General features: G+C 37.7%; 1 pseudogene; it reads right to left on the bottom strand.

Moving 5' to 3' along the window:
* Positions 1 to 7,289: 7,289 nt before the first annotated feature.
* Positions 7,290 to 8,435, bottom strand: LOC101145462 (large ribosomal subunit protein uL3-like; annotated as a pseudogene).
* Positions 8,436 to 22,878: the final 14,443 nt, after the last annotated feature.

The following is a 22,878-nucleotide window of genomic DNA, read 5'->3' as shown; positions in this document are numbered from 1 at the left end:
TGAACTGGACACTGAGAAGTAGCTGGGAGAAGGTGGACTTAGATTTGTTGTTAGGAATCAAAGGGTCTTGCAAGCTACATCCTCAAAAGTGAAAGATTTTTGCTGAATATATCAAGAATCAAATAATTCTAGTTGTTGACAAGACTTCCACAAACTACTTCCTATTTGGTTCTCACTGAAAAAAGAAAATGCCACCAGTTGCAATTGAGCATGGGAAGACATGGAAACCATCAAATCACACTCTGCATTTATGATATCCTTGGGTTCAGCAACACTGCATTTATCTGTGGAAGAAGATCACAGATAAATGCAGGTCTGCCTTCAATTCTGTTTTGTTTTGTTTTGAGGCAGAGTCTCTGTCAACCAGGCTGGAATACAGTGGCACAATCCCAGCTCACTGAAACCTCCGCCTTTCAGGTTCAAGTTATTCTCCTGCCTCAGCCTCCCAAGTAGCTGGGATTACAGGTACACACTACCATGCCTGGCTAATCTTTTGTATTTTTAGTGGAGATGGTGTCTCACCATGTTGCCCAAGCTGGTCTCGAACTTCTGAGCTCAGGCAATCTACCCACCTCAGCCTCTCAAAGTGCTAGGATTGCAGGTGTGAGCCACTGTGCCCAGCCTCTACCTTCAATTCTGAAAGGCTTACTCAGGGCAGCAACTCCACCTGCCATAGCAGCCAAGGAGAGGTGGCTAGACCATAGAAAAGAATGTTCCAAAGTGGTTTACTGAAAGCATAAAGGTAAGTTGATGAGAGACAGTTTTGCACATAAGAAAGAGAGGGAGAGGCAGAGGAGAAAAAAAAAAAAAGCAGAAGGGGGGTCAAGCACAGTGGCTCATACCTGTAATCCCAACACTTTGAGAAACCAAAGCAGGAAGACTGTTTGAGCCAAAGAGTTTGAGGCCAGCCTGGGCAACATAGTGAGACCCCCATATCTACAATTTCTTTTCTTTTCTTTTCTTTTTTTTTTTTGGAAATTAGCCAGATATGGTGGTGGGCACCTGCAGTCCTAGCTACTGGGGAGGTGGAGGTGGGAGGATCACTTGAGCCCAGGAAATAGAGGCTACAGTGAGCTGTGAATGTGCCAATGCACTCCAGCCTAGGTGACAAAGCAAGACCCTGTCTCAAAAGAAAAAGAAAGAAAGAAAAAAAATGAAAGAAAAATGGAAAAAAAAACTTTAAAGAAAACTGATAAGGAAAATATAAGAAAAGGAAGGAAAAGGAATCAACAGGTATAAACTGCCCTCAACCTCTAGTAAGTGAGGATCCTTATTATCACTTTACACATAAGGAAAATGGGACACAAAGCAGTTAACATACTTGCAGGGGCAGGTGAGTTAGCTCATTCCTGTAATCCCAGCACTTTGGAAGGCTGAGGCAGGAAGATGACTTGAGCCCAAGAGTTCAAGACCAGCCTGAGCAACATAGTGAGACCATGTGTCTACGAAAAATTTAAAAAATTAGCCAGGCACACTGGTGCAAACATATAGTCCCAGCTACTTGGAAGGCTAAGGGGGGAAGATTACTTGAGCCTGGGAGTTTGATGTTGTCGTGAACTATGATCCTGCCATTGTCCTTCAGCCTGGGCAACAGAGAGAGATACTGTCTCAAAACAAACAAACAAACAACAAAACGAACAATAACAAGAACAAACACACCACTTGCAGAAGGTGTGTATCCATTAAGTAACAGATGGAAAGAGGAAAGAAAGAAAGAGGAGTGGGATTCTGAAGAGTGAAAATGTATAAGGATGAGGGGAAAATGAATGTATAAAGAGAGGAAAGAGGAAGAAAGGCAAGCAAAATAATCCAATACTGTAATTCAAAAGGAAAGATTGCAACACTGACATTTCCCAGTCATTCAGCTATGAAGGCCCTGTTGCCCTGGGACCATACCGGGCTGGCCTTTCTCTGAGTATAGGGACCTTTCTTAAACACAAACCCAGAAGGTCATCCACTGTGTGAACAGGTTGTATTCTTACTCTGTGGAATTTCAGGAACAGCTTCAGAGAAAGAATTTTCCATCAAGTCCTGACCAATCCTTATGTAGAATACTGTGGAGGTATAAAATGCCGGGACATACATAAGGCCAAACAACCTGTATTTCTTCTTCCGTCCCAGATCTCAACCTAGACTCAGGTGGTCAGGCCAATGTCTCCCGTTTCATCCAACTGTGACAAAAGGTCTTTCTAACCGCCTCACCCCCACCCAAACAAAAAACATACCACTGGGTGAGCACTGCAACCTGGTTCTCTGGAAATCACAGACCAACTGTAATGTGTTTTGTCAGCATCCTTGCTTTGGGTTTTTTGGTGTGTGTCTGTCTATCTTTAATGTTAATGTGAGTTTAAGAAACCTCCTACCTTTTCCTCTTTTCCAAGCACAGAAACTCCTATTGACACATAGGGATCAGGGCTATAGAGAAAATCTGGCCAGCTGGCTAAGAGTGATAAATCCAGACTAGAGGTGAACAGCCCACAAATTTCTCATATTCTTCTTTTTGGTTATCAGCCATCATTTTTCAATAGGTTCACATTACCTCCCAGCTCTAACACACAGAGCTCCAAAACTCCAGCTCTTGGCTATGGGAATGTTATTAAAACAACAGAAACAAGTTGTAACCAAGTACCAAGTTATATCAAGCATTGTGGAAGCTAATAATAATATTGACTATAACTATGATAACAAATAGTATATACCATTCCTTGTTCACAGGTGACTTTCACATATATTGTTTCATTTCATCATCATTAGTAATCCTGACAAGTAGATGAGGCAAGTATTTTTCACTGTTGCCTGGATAAACAACCTGAGGTCCAGGCAGGTTAAGAAATGACTAGTGAGGGGAGGACATAGAATTGAAACTTCTAGTCCTGACCTTGGTCCTCTTTTCACCATATCATAGCTTTTAGTATATTCAGCTCTCTTTTGAAATAAAATTTGCCTATCTGCAACTCTCACTTGGTGGTATTATTTCTGATCTCTAGATTTAAACAGAAAAAAAAAGTTCCATTTGTTTGTTTGTGTGTTGCATTTCAAACAGAACTTGAACTGGCTAACACCTTATGTAATGGCATCTCTTCTTCAAGCTAAGCATTGTCATTTCTTTCAAGCAGGAAGGTCCAAAGAAGTGAAAAAACAGAGATGTGGAGGAAAGATTCCTAACACACTTTCCTTCCAGGAGGACTCAGCAGGAACACTCTCTGGCTTCCTGGGCAACAAATCCAACCAGAAGGATCTTAATTAAGAGACTTGTTTAAGTGTATATAGATTTAAATTTTAAAAAAGAAATGTGTGTGTGTGTATATATATATGTATATATACACACATATATATATATTTAAGTACATTTGCTCATGTATGGTTGCTGAAATGAAAATACCATCATGGGCCATGCACAGTGGCTCACACCTGTAATCCCAGCAGTTTGGGAGGCCAAGGTGGGCAGATCACTTGAGGTCAGGAGTTTGAGACCAGTCTGACCAACATGGTGAAACCCCGTCTCTACTAAAAATACAAAAATCAGCTGGGCATGGGGGCAGGCATGGTGGCGGGCATGGTAGGCATGGTGGCATGGTGCCTGTAACCCCAGCTACTCAGGAGGCTAAGGCAGGAGAATCACTTGAACCCAGGAGGCGGAGGATGCAGTGAGCCCATATCACGCCACTGCACTCCAGCCTGGGCAACAGAGTGAGACTCCATCTCAAAAAAAAAAAAAAAAAAAAAAAGAGAGAGAGAAAAGAAAAGAAAAAAAAATACCATCATGTACTAAAGGTGTTTCCCAACTTATTAAAGTGAACTGACCCTTTTAAACCATCCTAGGCTTGCTGATTACTTCCAAACTTCATCTGATCCCTACTCCTTTCCAACTTTAGAAGATGGTGAGCAAATTATTCTTACTGGTGGTAGTGGCGGATTTTAAAATTATTATTATTATTATTCTCATCATTGAATAAGTGGTGACCACATATATTTGACTAATTTTTAAGATTGCTTTTATAATTCTTGAAAGTCCCTGTCTCCCATGGATAAATCATTTGCTACGCCATGCCAGTATTGTCTCCACAAACATATTTTCATTATAACCATTTCCGTTTCAATCCTGCTTGAGAATAGCATTTCCTCATAGTAAGGAACTACCTGGGTTTCCCCCTCACATTAGAGAAAAGTAAACAGACAAGTTACAAGTATGTAGGCAAATGAATTATAGTCAGCCATAACTTCTTCATTATGCCACCATTTAGTGAACTCTTGAGGTTAGGTGCTGTGCTTATCCATAGGAAAGAGGTATAGTGAAGCCACGAAGCCCTGGGTTCCAATTTGTCTCTGTCACTTACTAGATTTGATCTTGGTTAAATCACATGATTTCCCCAGAACTCAGTTTCCTCATCTGGGACATCAGCTTTGCAGAGGTATTGTGAAGATTGAGTAAAATATGAATATTTAAAATCTGACACAGAGGAAACAATAAATATTAGCTTCTTGTCCCATTATTCATCTTAGCATCCTCACAAGATGAGCACACAATTATTTATTTGTTAAATTGCTCTGAGTACAGGCATACGTTGGAGATTTTTCAGGTTTGGTTTCAGACCACTGCGACGAAGCAAATATCACAATAAAGCAAGTCACACAAATGTTTCGGTTTCCCACTGCATAGAAAAGTTATGTTTACACTGTACTATATATTAAGTATGCAATGACATTAAGCCCAAAAAAGTAATGCACATAGCTTAACTTAAAAATACTTCATTGATAAATAATGCTAATGATCATATGAGCCTTCAGCAAGTTATAATCTTGCTAACGGTGGAGGGTCTTACCTCTATGTTGATGGCTGCTGACTGATCAGTGTGGTGGTTGCTGAAGGTTGGGATGGCTGCGTCAATTTCTTAAACTAAGACATCAGTGAAGTTTGCTACATCAATTGACTCTTCTTTTCGTGAAAGATTCTCTGTAGCTGCTGTGTTTAAGAGTATTTTACCCACAATAGAACTTCTTTCAAAAGTGGAGTCAATCTTCTCAAACCCTGCCATTACTTTATCAACTAAGTTTATTTCTATCCTAAATTCTTTGCTATCATTTCAATAATGTTCACAGCACCTTCACAAGGAGATTTCATGTCAAGAAACCACTTTTTTGCTTATCCATAAGCAACTCCTCATCTGTTCAGATTTTATCATGAGATTATAGAAATTTAGTAACATCTTCAGGCTTCACTTCTAATTCTAGTTATCTTGCTCTTTCCACCACATCTGCAGTTACTTCCTCTACTAAATTTGTGAACCCCTGAAAGTCATCCATGAAGACTGACATAAACTTCTTTCAAACACCTGTTAGTGTTGATATTTGGCCTCTTCCCATGAATCACCATTGTTCTTAATAGTATCCGGAATGGTGAAGTCTCTCCAGAAGGTTATCCATTTAGTTTGCCCAGATACATCACAGAACAACTATCCAGGGCAGCTGTAGCCTTAAAAATCATATTTCTTAAATTATAAGGCTTGAAAGTTGAAATTATTCCTTGATCCATGGGCTGCAGAATGAATGTTGTGTTAGCAGGCGTGAAACCATTCATCTCCTTGTACATCTCCATCAGAGTTCTTGGCTGACCCCGGTGCATTGTCAATAAGCAGTAATATTTTAAAAGGAATATTTTCTTTAGGCAGTAGATCTCTACAGTGGGCTTAAACTATGCAGTAAACCATGCTGTAAACATACGCTGTCATCTAAGCTTTGTTGTTCCACTTATAGAGCACAGGCAGAGTAGATTTAGCATAATAATTAAGGGCCTTATGATTTTTGGAATAGTAAATGAGCATTGGCTTCAATTTAATGTCACCAGTTGCATTGAGCCCCTAAAAAGAAAGTTAGCCTGTCCTTTGAAGGTAAGCATTGACTTCTCCTCTCTAGTTATGAAAGTCTTAGATGGCATCATCCCGCAAGAGAAGGCTGCTTCATCTACATTGAAAATCTGTTGTTTATTGTAGACACCTTTATTGGTGATCTTAGCTGGATCTTCTAGATAACTTGCTGCAGTTTCTACATCAACACTTGCTGTTTCACTTTGTACTTTCCTATTATGGAGATGGTATCTTTCCTTAAACCTCCTGCACCAATTTCTGTTAGCTTCAAACTTTTCTTCTGCAGCTTCCTTACCTCTCTTGGCCTTCATAGAATTGAGGAGAGTTAGGGCCTTACTCCGGATTAGGCTTTGGTTTAAGGGAATGTTGTGGCTGGTTTGATCTTCTAGCCAGGCCACTACAACTCTCCCCATATCAGCAATAAGGCTGTTTTGCTTTCTTATCATCCATGTGTTCACTAGAGTAGCATTTTTAATTTCCTTCAAGAATTTTTCCTTTGCATTCACCGTTTGGCTAACTTTTTGGCACAAAAACCCTAGCTTTCTGCCTGTCTCAGCTTTCAACATGCTGTCCTCACTAAGCTTAAACATTTTTAGCTTTGGTTTAAAGTGAGAGAGATGTGAGTCTTCCTTTCACTTGAACACTTAGAGGCCATTGTTGTGTTATTAATTGGCCTAATTTCAATATTTTATGTTGTAGGGAATATGAAAATCCAGGGAGAGGGAGAAAGATGGAGAGCTGCCAGTCAGTGGAGCAGTCAGGACAGACATATTTATCAATTAAACTCACCATCTTATATAGGTGTGATTTGTGGTACCCCAAAAGAATTATAATAGTAACATCAGAGATCACCATAACAGATATAATAATAATAAATTTGAAATACTGCAAGGTTTATCCAAATATGACACAGAGACATGAAGTGAGCTCAAGCTGTTGGCAAAATGGTACACAGTAGACTTGCTTGACACGGGGTTGCCACAAACTTCAATTTGTAAAAAATGCAATATCTGTAAAATATAATAAAGTGAAGTGCAATAAAACAAGGTACCTGTATATCAAATCTCTGCTTTGAATTTTCTCATCTCTTCGTTTTTAAGGAGAAAAAAATGATTAAAAATTAAGGCCACATGATTCTAGATAGTGTAAGAGAATGTGGGGTGGAGAATTAGGGGTGGGAGTAGCTGGGGAATAGGTTTGCCCACCTTCAAACTCATATTGCAGTTCTAGACATAGGGAGTGGTTTGTTATAATTTTGGAGTATTTTTATTTGTTTTTTGTTTTGTTTTATAAATGGAAGTTATAAAGCACAAAGTAAAATGAACGACATCAACCAACCTTATGATTCAGAGTTTTTGTTTTGTTTTTCAGTAGAAAAAATAACTTCTATTGATACCCCACTGGCTGCACCATCTGTTCCTGACATTAAGCTCCTTCTTCCTCTGCTGTTCCATCTTTCATGAGTGGTCCCATGAATGCTTTCCTCTCCTCCAGGGTCTGGAAGCCGCCATAGCCAACTTGGAGGTGGCGTTAGTGTTCTCCAGAGGCCACTGCTCTGTATCAGCAAAGACTTGCAGAGGCTGAGCACTCACTTCTTGGTTCCCACCACACAGCCTTTCAGCATGACAAATTCATTGGTCACTTCACCATAGACAAAGCCATCCAGAGGATTGATGCTCTTGTCAGACAAATCATAATCAGTGGATGCATTGTTCTTAATCAGTTTGCCATATTCTTGCTGATCTCAGTGCAGTGGTAGTAGCCTTTCTGCCTGGTGCATACCACAGAGAAAACAACATGGACAGGATGTCATGCCCCAGCACAGGCAACCTTGTGCAGCCCTTAGTGGGTCTTCCAGGACAGTTTGCTGGTGTGCCAATGACTGGTGACCACTTTGTAGCCTTTGCCCTTGGTCACCCCAGTGACATTGATCATTGCATACTGCCCAAACACTTGGTTCACAGGTACTTGCTGCTCTAGACTCTTCTGGGACTACTCTCATTTCTCGGTCACAGTGCTTCCATTTATCTGAATCTCCAGCAGGTGCCTTCTGGCATAGAGGAAGCCGGCACATCTGGGTGTGAGCAATGATGCAGATGACTTGGCAGTACTTTTTTATGCTGTTGAAGTTCTTCTCCAGCTGCTTTTCACCATCCTCATCCTGCCATTTCTTGCAGTACTCGGTAAAGGCCTTCTTTTCAGATTTATACCAGTTCTTATAGAAGCACCTCTTGTACTAATCCTGGATGTGGTCAGCAAAGGTGGTCTTAAAGGTCTGGAGGCCTCAAGGAGTTTCCACATAGCCCACAATTCCTACAACCACCATGGGTGGCATTTTCACAATGGCCCAGCTTCTACTTCCCTCTTGTTCACCTTGGATCCTGGCCTACAGACTTCCCACACAATGTAGGTCATGCCAGCCTTGTAAACCAGAAATGCCATGAAGTGGACTGACTGGGAAGGGTCATGCTTGGAGAAGCTCTTCACCTTCCCACAATGCCTGCTGCCGTGCCTCCTAGGCAGGAAGCTCAGGGACCCCTGTCTGGGAGCAGAGAACTTCCTGTGAGACATGTTGTCATCAAATCCCGCCAGTAGAGCAGGAGTTCTTAATAGCTTGAGTGGATCCTCCTTTCCCAGAGATGCATTATATAATTAGCACCAAATATTTAAAACAAAATGCTTCCATTGTTTTTGTTACAGTGTGTTTAAAGTAGTGAAAAATTAGAAACAATGTAACATCCAATAACAGGAGTATGACTATATAAATTGTAATCGCTCACACAATGGAATACCAGGACACCATTATGAGGCAGACTTTTATTTACTGATACATGAGTGAAAAATTCAGGATACAAATACACACACAGAGGAAATGGACACTTTTCAGTATATTTATAGGTAAACTTGCACAAACTTTCTGGCAGGTTATATAGTAAATTATTTTCTCTGGGTGGTAGCTTCAGGTTGATTAAACTTACTTCCCTTTTACTTCTTAGTGAAATATATTGTACTTTGTCAAGAATATTCATTACTTCTGTGATTTAAAAAGGGAAGTATGAGGCACACAATTACTTTTTAAGTAATTCAGTATTTATCTACAGCCTCTTCCTCCTGATGGCCACTGCTTTGAAATAAGCTAGCCTGAATTAAATAATCTGAAGGACTCTAATTTGGTCAGCAGCATTTCATTCTCTATCCTAAATATATCTTTGGAGTTTTATTAGATAAAAATAAATATTTATTAGATATTGTGAGAGGAAAAATAAACAGTTCCTACCAAACATGAAGCCTAATCAAAATTTTGAGTTTTTAATTATTTGCAGTGAATCTGCTTCTAAAGAAAAGATTGCAAAAAGGTCATAGTTTCTAATAGTCTATATAAGAAGGGAAGGGAAGAATCACGGGAGGGTGGGACTAAGCAGCTATAGATGGGTGCTGAATAAAGAGACAAACATCTAATCATTTTCATAGTTCTATTACTAAGAAATTGATAACAGGTCAGGCACGGTGGCTCATGTCTGTATTCCCAGAACTTTGGGAGACTGAGGCAGGAGGATCACTTGAGACCAGGAGTCCAAGACCAGTCTGGGCAACATACTAAGATCCTGTCTCTCCAAAATATATTTAAAATTATCCAAGCACAGCGGTGCATGCCTGTAGTCCTAGCTACTCAAGAGGCTGAGGTAGGAGGATCACTTGAGCCCAGGAGGTCGAGGCTGCAGTGAGCTATGATTGCGCCACTGCACTCCAGCCTGAGCAGCAGAGCAAGACTCTATCTCAAAAAGAAAAATGAAAAGAAAATTGATAACAAGAGGCACAGTTAAGCATCACTAGTAATGCTTTCTGTCTCTGTTGGAATCCCTGATATCTCCTCCATGGTAAGTTGAAGGACTAGAACCCAGTTTCAGCAAGTAGTAGATGGAGATTGTCTTTGGCTTTAAATTCAGAGAAAGGGAAATGAGTATTTGCCACCAGCTAATAATGGTCTAGGAAACAAGTTAAGTCCCCAGATGTTCACCTAAGGGGATCTGATGAACTCCAGGGAAAAGGACATAACAGGACTGAACTTTTTACAGAGGGTCTGGTTGATTCCAAGCCTGTGTACGTGGAAGGAGCTGGAAACAAAATAGCTAATCATGGCAGAGTAGGATTCCAAGGGGTCCAAAAGCACCCCACTGAGAAAGCAAGAGAACAGTGCACACTCCTTGGTTGGAATCTTGATTCTACCACTTAAAGGGGTGACCTACAACAGTATTGCACAACATTGGCCCCCATTCTGGTTCCAGTCTACAAATGCATTACTACTGGACCACAACAAATACAGAAAGTAAAAGTAAGTATTTAGAAACAACTTGACTTTGCTGCAACATCCAAGACCATGATCAGGCAATAAATCTCCTTGAACAGTGTACAAACTAGCTGGGTTGTTGAACTTGCATGATGAATCACATGTGGTATGACATGTGACAACACTTGGCATTTTGTTAGTTCGTTAACTGAATGCCAAAAGCATATAAAAATTTGTGGAACAAAGCATGTATTTACTTTTATAATTTGTTCTTTTGTAACCACTTTCATTTTTAATCAAGCTTATTTTTAAGTTTATGGTTCATCATTATTAGCTAAATTAGGGAAGTAATATTTATATTTTTATCCTTAATATACTAAAGTTAAGGTGATCTTCAGTGACATTTTGGGGGAAGGAGAGTCAAGAAAAGATCCATTTTTTTCTGAAAACAGCAGTAGTAAACTAAATAATGATAATAAAGCTGATACTGAGAAAATGAAGACTAAAAGGTTTAAGGCTTGTTTTACTCCAAAGTATGAGTCCTATATTGAGTTATTTTTTGTGACACAATTGATGGAGAAGTGGTAAGATCATGTACAGTATTTACAGGAGATGTACTGGCTAGTAAAGCAATGAAACCAGCAAACCTTAAGCAGCATTTATATACAAAACATAAAAACATTCAAAACCAAGCAATTATATTTAAATATAGCCACCTAAAATGTAATAATTACTATCAAAATTAAAATCTATCTCTAAAACTAGAGTTAGCCCAGGCAACATCATAGGTATATATATCTAGCTTTCAAAGGACAGATCATTGCTATATTGTGTAATTGTTTCCAAAGCATAGAAAAAGACGGAAAAGTTCCCAGCTCAATCCAAAAATCTAGTATAATAATCTTTATTTTAAAATATAAAGCCATTTATGCAAACGTGTAGAGAAAGATTTGGAGGAATCTTTCTCTGAGGCCAATCTCATTTGGTACATGAATAAAAAAATCTTCGGTGTAAGAAAATCTAATCCAGCATTGCATGAAAACAACAACCAAATAGGCTTTTCATAGAAGTGTAAGGATAGTTCAACATCAGGGACTCCATTACTATAATTCTACAAAATTAATTAATAGATTAAAGGAGAAAAATTGTTCAGTGATCTAAAAGATGGCAAAATTATTTAAGAAAAAGATAAATTTTCAAAGTTTCAAGAAGAAAAGACACAATTAAAACTATTATAATGCAAGCTTACACAATTAAATTAATTAAATAGAATAGAGAGCTTCAGAGATAGAATCATGTGTCATTGAAATTTAATATATAAAATGCTATACTCAGCAACCATAGAAAGGACTAAATTAATTTTTATAACCATGTTGAAATAATTTGCTATCAATTTGGGGAAAAAAGTTAAACTTATAATTCCTATCATATCCCCAAATAAATTCCAGATTACTAAAAAAATTCCTTAATACACAAAACAAAACAATAAAATATTGGAAAAGCACACTGGAAAACACAGAAGTCACAAAAAAAGAACAAAAAATGAAAATTTAAACTTTTATGACAAGTGATATCACTAATAAATTAAAACACATGTAATAAGTTGAAAAAAAATTTGCAACATATATAAGGGACAAAAAATAAAGACTCAAAAACTGTAAAGAGATTTTAACGAATCAGTAAGAAGCAGACAAATCATCCAACAGAAAACAGGTGAAGGATATGAACAGGCAATTCACAGAAGAAGAAACGCAAGGATATATAGAAAGTATGTGTAAAATTTTGTTTTACTTCACTATTAACCAGTGAGTTATTTTCTCTCATCAAATGAGCCAAAATTAAATTTTGAGAATGTGCATTGTTGTGACGGTGTGGGAGAAAAGGCATTTCATGTTTCGTTGATGGGAGTGCAATTTGGAAAACCTAAACTCTGCCTTTGGGAGATAATTTGGCAATATTTATCTAATTACATGTAATAAATATTTGCTTGATCAATTACATTCTTAGAAATCTCTCCTTCAAAAATACTCTCACATAATTACACAAACCTTAAACAACCTAACTGTGCATCTATTAGTTGAAACATCTTTAATAACCTTAATAGTATATCAATTTTATGGAATAATATGCAACAATTAAGAATAATCAAATATGTTGTATTTACTACTCTTAAATGATCTGTAAAGCATGTTCTTAAGTTAACCAGCAAAATAAGGCAAGTTGCAGAACACAAGTACAGTATGATTACTTTTGTGGGAAAAAAACACCTAAATACTTACATAATAAACACATGAAAAAAGATGTAGAAAGATGCATTCCAAATTTTTCTCCAAGGAGGGGGAAGCTGGATGACAAAGGATGAAGGAAACTTTTACTTTTTATTCTGCCTAGTTTAGTTTGTTTATTTGAAGAATATATATTTGGATTACTGGTATAATTTTAAGTTCTTGAACATGCAGGGGAATATAAAGCAGAACAAGTATATACGAACATTAAAAGAAAAAATGCATCACAGCCACCTTTTTTTTCTTTTTATTAGACGGAGTCTTGCTCTGTCATCAGGCTGGAGTGCAGTGGCGTGATCTCGGGTCACTGCAACCTCTGCCTCCCGAGTTCAAGCGATTCTCCTGCCTCAGCCTCCCGAGTAGCTGGGACTACAGGTCGCGCCACCACACCCAGTTAATTTTTGTATTTTTAGTAGAGACGGGGTTTCACCATGTTGGCCACGATGGTCGTGATCTCTTGACCTTGTGACCCACCCTCCTCAGCCTCCCAGAGTGCTGGGATTATAGGCGTGAGCCACCACGCCCAGCCACAGCCACTTTTTGACATGTCACATATCTCATTGGCAGAGTTAGGATATTGGAACACAGTAACTGGTGAACAGAAAACAATTATTCCATTCTCGCCTCTAGTTCCTTGTAACTCATGTCACATATCTCATTGGCAGAGTTAGGATATTGGAACACAGTAACTGGTGAACAGAAAACAATTATTCCATTCTCGCCTCTAGTTCCTTGTAACTGGCACCAATCACATTTGTAGACTTCTTTAGAGTTTACTTTATAAAATATTTCAATAATAATAACACTTTGTATCTGTAAAATACAAAGCAATTTCTTATTTATTTTTGTCTTTGATCAGGAAAATTGAGCAAATATTATTATACACACAGTTTTCTAGGGAAGGAGGTAGGACTCAGTGGATTGTCTAAAATTGCAGAGCAAGTATAGTCTTCATCTGTGCCTCTTGTTCCTACTTCCATTGCTTTCATACAACACCAGAGTGAAGTTCCTTGAATCAAAATACTGTAGTTAATAGACTTATATATTCTATGAGTTGAACTTATATCTGACAGCAGAAATATGGTTATTGATGAGCAACAACATTCCTATTGGACATTTCTACACGTAACATTGTCCCAAAGTCTGAAATTAGCAGCAAAATGCCTGTTCACATCCTCTATTGATATTCTATTGGTTTATTTGCCTGTTTTTTATTGATTTGTAATATCTCTGTATATTTTTTAGAACTTTATCCTTCGTCCTTTAGATATGCTGCAAATCATTTTCTAATCTGTTACATGTATTTTAATTTGAACTCATTTGTAATAAAACATTTAATTTTTATTGTTCTTGTTCTTTTTTTATATAACATATAAAATGTTTTCCAATATACTTTTCTTATTCTCTGACAAAGCTAAGAACTCACATGACTTGCCCAATATCACATGGCTAATTAAGAGCAGAATCGAGCTTAGAACCTAGTTCTCCTGAACCCAGGGCCAGTAATCCCTCCACCACAGTATGTCTCACCTTACCACAATCCTGCCACACAGTTCATCTTTATTTTTTGTATTTGAGGTATTGTGGGTACAGAATATGTGACCAGAGAGGGATGAAATTTGAAGTTTAAGTTTCTTGGCACTTCCTCTCAAAAGCATTCAAAATATAAGAGATTATGATAAACTTTAGCCCCATGGCACAGGTACAGAGCCCAGGCTTAAAGGGATCCTAGGCCTGAAAAAGGCTTGGAGAAAATTCATTCTGGTGGATTTATCTTTTACATGAAGGAATAGAAGCCTAAGGAGGTAAAGAGATGTTTTTTCCATGTTCACTGCCAAAGTGTCGTAGATAGATGCAAAATGCTGTTCTCCTCCCATTTTCCTGTTCTGTCTCATAGATTAGATTTCACCAAGCAAAGGAATTCCGGGAAAAGCTAAGAGAGGAGAGGATACTCTCTTAAAAATCTGGAAGAAGGGAAAATCCAAATTTGAAAAACTACAAAAGAAGGATAAAAAAGCAGAACTATTGAGATGAAATTGGTCACAATCTCTATTTTATAATTGGAGATTAGTTCATTTATTTGAGTTTGAATCTGTCATCTAATACTTTTCTTTTTTCTACCTATTTTATGTTTATTTTTCATTACTTTCTGGCTTTCTTTTTAATTAATTAACATTTTATTATTTCATTTTCCCCCTTATTAATAAGCTTTGTTAGTTTACCCTTTTTAAAGTGGTTAAAAGATTACACTATGTGTCCAACAATGATAGACTGGATTAAGAAAATGTGGCACATATACACCATCGAATACTATGCAGCCATAAAAAATGATGAGTTCATGTCCTTTGTAGGGACATGGATAAAATTGAAAATCATCATTCTCAGTAAACTATCGCAAGGACAAAAAACCAAACACCGCATGTTCTCACTTATAGATAGGAATTGGACAATGAGAACACATGGACACAGGAAGGGGAACATCACACTCTGGGGACTTGTCGGGTGGGGGGAGGGGGGAGGGATAGCATTAGGAGATATACCTAATGCTAAATGATGAGTTAATGGGTGCAGCACACCAGCATGGCACATGTATACATATGTAACTAACCTGCACATTGTGCACATGTACCCTGAAACTTAAAGTATAGTAATAATAAAAAAAAGAAAATACAAAAAAAAAAGAAAATGTGGCACATATACACCATGGAATACTATGCAGTCATAAAAAATGATGAGTTCATGTCCTTTGTAGGGACATGGATTAAGCTGGAAACCATCATTCTCAGCAAACTATCGCAAGGACAAAAAAATCAAACACCGCATGTTCTCACTCATAGGTGGGAATTGAACAATGAGAACACATGGACACAGGAAGGGGAACATCACACACCGGGGCCTGTTGTGGGTTGGGGGGAGTGGGGAGGGATAGCATTAGGTGATATACCTAATGTTAAATGATGAGTTAATGGGTGCAGCACACCAACATGGCACATGTATACATATGTAACAAACCTGCACGTTGTGCACATGTACCCTGAAACTTAAAGTATAATAAAAAATAAAAAATATATAAAAATAAATTTAAAAAAAAAAGAGAAACCTCTGATTGCAACAATGAGTATTTTTAACAAAAAACAAAGATCACACTATGTGTAATCTAGTATAAATTAGGAATCTAGTATAAATTAGTATTTCCTCCCATTCCAAACAATGGGTCTTTCAACAATTTTTTTTTTTTAGGAAAAAACAGGGTCTCACTGTATCAGTGCAGTGGCAGGATCAGGGCTCACTATAGTCTCAACCTCCTGGGATCAAACAGTACTCCAGCCTCAGCCTCCCAAGTACACAGGACCACAGGTGTGCACCATCATGCCTGGATGATTTTTGTATTTTTTGTAGAAATGGGATTTTGCCATGTTGCCCAGACTGGTCTTGAACTCCTGAGCTGAAGAGATCCGCCTACCTTGGCCCCCAAAGTGCTGGGATTACAGGCATGAGCCACCACGCCCGGCCTAAACAGATGCTTTATGCTTGGCGTCTCAGCATTTCTCCCCATCCCCCTTATATATAAGTGCATATATCAAGGAGAAAAAGTTGCCTAGAATACCAGGTTTATCTCAATTTTTTCCTTTTTTTTTTTTTTAACAGGATCTTAAACCCACAAATACTGGCTGTCTTGGTAGAACTTTGTGGTTTAAAACAGTTTTTTATTCCCAATTACAAATATCTTCTTTAGTTATTATCACTGCAAAGTTGATCTACTTTCCAAGTTTGATCAGCTGAGATGTTCAATCATTATCAGAAGCAGAACTTCTGTTGAAGAAGCTAATGTTAGAGAAAAACACTATTGATGTTTTGTACATGCCCCCAATACAAATTTCTTTATAGCTTTATTTTTAAAACACATTTTCATGAAGCTACTTATGTTATGATTACATTGAACACAGACGCAAGTGAGTCTATGTATAAGGAGTGAAATCTGAAAAAGCTCTGTGGATTGTACCAATGGAATCGACTGGTTTTGGCATTGTACCAAAGTTATGCAAGGTGTCAACACTGGAGAAGTCAGAGTGAATGGTCCTTTATCCAAGTTACAAAGCCAATGAAGTAGATAATTTATATAATTCTTTGCTAGATTCTTTTTTGCTTGATAACAATAGAAAATGTTTGCTTTTTTAATAAAATTAGAGTATTACAGAAATTGAAACATAGGAAATTAGACTTACTCAAGTACCATAATCCAGAGGAAACTGCTGTTAACAATATGATGCAGCTTTATCCGACTTTTTGAGGATAGTTGTGGTTTATTGAATAATTTTAAAAGTAACATTTCCTGATTCTTTTTTTGTGTCTTTTTAATAATGTGGGGTTTTTTTAAGTTTCTTTACAATAGCCTCAGGATGTATTTTAAATTTTGAATTCCCAGAGCACATGACTCTGTTTTATTCATTTTCATTCTAACATTTTTAAATCCCCATGTACTCAGATTCTTCCATATTTGTTAGTTATCTTTTAACAATCTATTATTATTATTGTTGTTGCTATTATTTTTGAGACAGAGCCTCACTTGTTGCCCAGGCTGGAGTACAGTGGCGCGATCTCGGCTCATTGCAAACTCCGCGTCCCGGTTTCATGCAATTCTCGTGCCTCAGCCTCCTGAGTAGGTAGGATTACAGATGTGTGCCACCATGTCTGGCTAATGCTTTTATTTTTAGTAGAGATGGGGTTTCATCATGGCTGGTCTCAAACTCCTGATGTCAAGTGATCCACCTGCCTCGGCCTCCCCAACTGCTGGAATTACAGATGTGAGCCACAGCACCCAGTCACAATAATTTATTCTTAAGATGGTTTTCAACTACTATGTTCAGAGGTTTAATGCTGTCACTTGTTTTTCAGTTAGCACAATTAAATGTATATCATGTTACGTTTTTAATGTTCCTAGTTCTTGTATGCATTCATGTCTGCTCTTATATTGTGGCCAACAAATAGCCTATGGAAAACACATGGGAAAGTTTGTGTCTCTCTGTGCATTCCTTGGCAACTTCCAGTGAATATATAGTTATTTCAACATTGAAAAAAATACATCTTCCAAAAATTATCAAAAGAAACAGCATCTTTCAGAACTGCCACAGTTTTAGTCAAAATGTACCCTTTGAAACATAATAGGATAACATTTTGAACAATGCATCTAGATTACATTTGCTTTAAATTTAGAGTATTCTCTGCATAGACAAAAGGAAGAAACAATTTTCCTTTGCCATATAAATTAGTGAAATTATGCCAGGGCCATAAGTAGACTATGGGCCCTTTAAGAAACATTTTTTAAAGACAAAGATATTGGGTGAAGTTCACTGATTTCACAGATTCGTTGTTTGCAAGCATGCAAATTCAACTGGAGTAATTTCCTTTAGCCTGTTAGAGCAAAGTTACAGAGAAGCCCAGTGTAATCTTCTGAATTTATGCTATCATCTGAGAAGGGATATTCTGTGACTATGAAAAGGTATAGTAGTTTGAGGCTATAGGGGTGGGGGCAAATGGTATGATTACGCTTTCTTTTGTGAATCAATTCCAGATGTGCCATTAGATTCTTTGAATGCTGAAGGAACAAAATATCAGTGCTAGAGAACCCATACTGGTAATCTAGTTGAATTTTCTCCTTTTACAGAGGAAGAAACTGAGACCTAGAAAGACAGATTGCCTGCACAAGTCATACAGTTTTCTTACAAAAACTAAAATATCACTTGAACCAGTGTATCATTCATATTTCAAATTAGATTAATTTGTCTTATCTTTTTAAAATGTTAATAAGATATATCAATTCAACTTTTGTTTATTTTGGAACATTGGGGATGTTTCTTCAGTCTGACTCATCTAGAATGACAACTTTACAAACAGCCATTTCTTTTTCTTTCCTCCCAGAAGTACTAGAGTCTAGTGAGAATTTCCTCATACAGCTTAGAAGGCATGTTTCACATTTTATGAAAAACCATGCTGGAGTCTACATTATGGTGGGATAGACAAGGATGTGAGCTGGGGGTTGTGGGGAAGAAGGAAAAGAAGACAAAACCTCAATATACAGGATTATAATTCATTTCGGTTCAGATATAAATTGCCAACTGATCCTCACTCAGGCTGTGAAATATAGATTACATCTGAAAAATTCTACTATTTCATTGTTACATCTAAAGAAGTAAATTGTTAAGTATTAATATGAAAAGCAAATATAGGAAAAACTCAATCTAAAGGCATATTTTGCAGTTCTACTTTGCTAAAAAGCAAACTACTTCTAACTCCCAGTTTTTAATGGTGATAGTAAAAGTCTAGATCTTTCTTTAGGTCAAACAAGGTAATGCATGTAAACGAGCTATCGAACAATAAGTAGACTGTTGTGGGTTTGTTGTATTGCTGCTGTTGTTGTTAATAGCAGCTTCTCATCTTGTAACTGCAAAGTAGCTGCTTTAATGCCATAGTACTTATTAACATTCTCTCATTATTGTTAATAAAATCTTCATTTCTGAACACAGCAGGGCAGAGAAAGAGAACAGCATAAGGCAATGGCCACATTCATGCCATAGAATACATGTCATGCATATACAACCATTTAAGCATTCAGAATGCCCAAGGAGAAATTGAATATCTGGAATTAGGTTTTAAAAAGATGTGGAAGGGGGCTGAGAGTTCATAAATTAGTATTCATCTAGAATGATCCTGTTACACTCAAAAGAAATCAACCTTTGGAGCTCACATGACATCAAGCACAAGAGGGTTTAAAAATAATACTCAAGTCAATACACATCTACGGAATGCCAAACAGTGTTACACAAGCAGTGCCATGGTGATTAAGGGAAAATCTGTGTTTAAAGCAGAATCTCTGAAGAGCAATTACCTCCTTTTCACCAAAGGTCTTCATCTGCCCCATACCCAGGTACCTAAAGTGAAAGCAAATACAACTGAAAGAAAGCAGTGGCTCTCAAGTTAGAGAATTTTAGCTAACAGACGAAACGGTCAAATATTTGCAGAACACAATTGAGAAAAGCTGTATCAGTCAGGTCAGAACAGGAAAGGTTATTCTGTGATAACAAACAGCCCACAAAAATCTCAGTGTCTTAAAACATATATTTATTTCTTGTTTAGGCAAAGTTTGCCGCCGATCAGGGAACCTCTCCGAGTCTGGTGTCCTCTGTGTTGTTTCAGCCTACCATTCAGTTTCAATCTTTCAGTCCCTCCACATCAACACATGCTCCCATGGTCATCGTAGCAAAAGAAGAGCAAGTAGAAGTGTTCAACAATGGCAATGCAACGCTATGCTCTGGCATTTAAGTGACACATGATTTTTCTACTCATGCCTCACTGGCTAGAATTAGTCACATTGCCCCATGTGACTGTGAGGGAGTAGGCAGAGAAGTATAATCCCACCACGTACTGGTGAGTCTCCTTAAGCCTTTGCCAGAGAAGCTCACCTTCTGTAGAAAATAATTGAAACACTGTATACATAAAGTGCAAACTTTGCCTGTAATCCCAGCACTTCGGGAGGCTGAGGTGGGTGAATTACAAGGTCAGGAGTTTGAGACCAGCCTGGCCGACATGGTGAAACCCCATCTCTTCTAAAAATACAAAAACAAACAAACAAACAAAACGCTGAGCATGGTGGCTCACGCCTGTAATCCCAGCTACTTGGGAGGCTGAGACAGGAGAATTGTTTGAACCCGGGAGGCGGAGGTTGCAGTGAGCCAAGATCACACCGCTGTACTCCAGCCTGGGCAACAGAGCAAAACTCTGTCTCGGGGCGGGGTGGGAAGTGTAAACTTTGAGCAGCTACAGAAATAAAACTACAACATCCTATTTTAAAAGGGCCACTTGTTTAAAAAGGGCCACAACGTGAGCACACATTCCAACACAAAATATGGAGAGAGAACATCAAGCGACACACAGATGTTAAAGATAGTTATCCAAATTACAGAAGACACGGGCAATCATTTATTCCTCCAAGAGTAAGAAAAAAGAGGAGAAAAAGAAAAAGAAAAAAGAGTAAGAAAAAAAGAGTAAGAGTTCTTCTGTAATTCTTATTTTGTGATACTTGTACATCTTCAATAAATTCTACTAAAGGAACATTGCAGCATATTGTTTCTGTCATTCTCTAAATATCCTTTTTGTTGGTTTCATAAAGTCCAAATAAAAAAACTATCTAGATGTTGATCTAAATATCTTGATATTTAGATAACACCTATATTACCAGATCCCTGGACTGGCATTATAACCAAGATGTTGGTATCCAGAAACAGCGAAACAAAGCACATAGAAGCCCTTATAGAACGATGCCCATTTCACACCATCGAACTTAGTCCTTGAAATTTCAAAATGAATTAAACTTTAGCGGGAAATATGCCAGCACCTTTAAGCATTAGGCAAGAAAAGCTTTGTCTGATGAGTTTTCTTTCCTCCAGGGCTTACTCTGAAATAGGTGTCAATATTATTTTCATTCTGAACACTCTGGAAACTTTTTCTTCTTGTTCCCTCCTGAGGCAACACTCCAAGAGCTTAAGGCAGGTTGAGGCTTTGATGTTTTTGTGCTCTTGTGAGTGAACAAAGAAAACCAATGAACTCTTGTTCCTTAGGAAGAAATGGTGATAGAAAGTGCTCAACAGTCAGCATCCACCTAGGTGTATTCATCTGTTGCCATTTTAGGAACTAGCAAGACTACAGTTATTTACTGTTGCTACTTTTCCTGCTAATCAAAGAAATTTTTACCCAAGTTAACTTAATCAGGAGCTTGAAAGTGTAGTTTTGTAAGACAGGATTGTTAGAATCTTTAATCTAGTTAAAAGGATTGTCAAAGCTCCTTTGAATGAAGGGTCCTCCCAAGAGAGACATCGCTGGGGAAGCATAGAAGGTTTTGGGGGGTTTGTGTGTGGCTGTGTGTGTACGTATGTATGTATGTGTTGTTTGTTTTTTGGCTTGCTTTCATAGTACAAATTTACAAGAACACTGAAAATCAGATTCTGGCAAATTAAATCAAAGGAGAGTATATGTTTTGGGAGGGGTAAGACATTAAAGTGTGCTTTATAAAAAAGGTTTTGGAAGGGAAAACTGGACATGTTTTTTTTTAAAAAAAGAGAATTGCCTTTACTGCCCAAATTTTAAAACTTCTCTAGCAATCTAGACTAAAGTATTTATTCAAACATGTATCCTTTTACAGTCAACTTTGTTACCTCTAAGAAAAAATTAATATTAATGTTATTTTTGGAAAAGGCATTAACAGTGTTTTTAGAGAGTCTCACAGATAGCTGTTGGGTTTTACTCAATGACTTATAAGTAAAAGAAACAGCAGCATAATTTATAGATTAAATTTCCCCTTCTTTGGATCCAATGCCTAAACTCTTGACTTCATTTGATGTCTGTTAACGAAATGTAGAGAAAAGCAGCAGGCAAGCAACATTCTAGTTTTCACTGACTCTTCCATAACTGGACATTTGTTTGGGGTAGTTAAAGAAACTAGTGTTAAACAGTGACCTGTAATATTCCTCTCAACAGACAGAGACCTAGAGTATTTTTTAATGTCTTCAGACTCTTGATGGTGGTTTTCAGTAAAAGAGGAATTGGATTATCTGTTAACATTATTCCAAACATATTTAGTGAAATATAAAAATCAAAGGAACTACAGACCATCTCATTAAATTCTTGTTCTCCACAAGTGTGTTAGTTTGGGCTGCCATCACAAATTGCTATAGGTTTGGTGACTTAAACAACAGGAATTTATTTCTCATACTTCTGGAGACCTGAAGTCCAAGTTCAAAGTGCTGGCAGGGTGGGTGTATGGTGAGGGCTCTCTCTTTGAACTACAGATGGCCATCTTCTTGTTGTATCCTCATATGGCACAGAAACAGTGAGCTCCAGTTTGTTTTTCTTCTTTTAAGGGCATTAATCCCATTATGGCGGCCCCACCCCCATTACCTCATCTAAACCTAATCACCTCCCAAAGGCGGCACTTCCAAGGACCATCACATTGGGGACTGGGGTTTCAACATATGAATTTGCAGGAGACACAAATATTCAGTCAATAGCAAGAGATATTCATTGTTAATATATTTCTCTGTGATAAACAGAAGAGATCTAAGGCTCTAGGGCTGCTTGATGCTCAAGTGTTGTGATTAGAGTAGTTCTCCAACATCACTTTTATGAAATTTCATACCATTTGCAAGGTTTTTAACTTTGCCAGAAATTGTTATTATATTTTGCATTTTATTGCTGGATGCTGTAAGAGACTGACCAATCAAGAGATCAATGTGAAATATGCTTGTGTCAAATAATGTTCAGATAGAAGCAGATTTTACATGTGTTGAGGATTGCAACTGTTTATTTTGTCGTTGCTTGTTTGTTGCTTTCCCTTTCCATTTCCCTATACAACTTCTAATTTCAGGAAGCTAATTAATAAATTCTTATG

The sequence above is a fragment of the Gorilla gorilla genome, chromosome 13, assembly GCF_029281585.2.
Source record: "Gorilla gorilla gorilla isolate KB3781 chromosome 13, NHGRI_mGorGor1-v2.1_pri, whole genome shotgun sequence".
Lineage (NCBI taxonomy): Eukaryota > Metazoa > Chordata > Mammalia > Primates > Hominidae > Gorilla > Gorilla gorilla.
The sequence above is the reverse complement of the archived record's forward strand: the minus strand, read 5'-3'. Positions and strand labels throughout refer to the sequence as shown.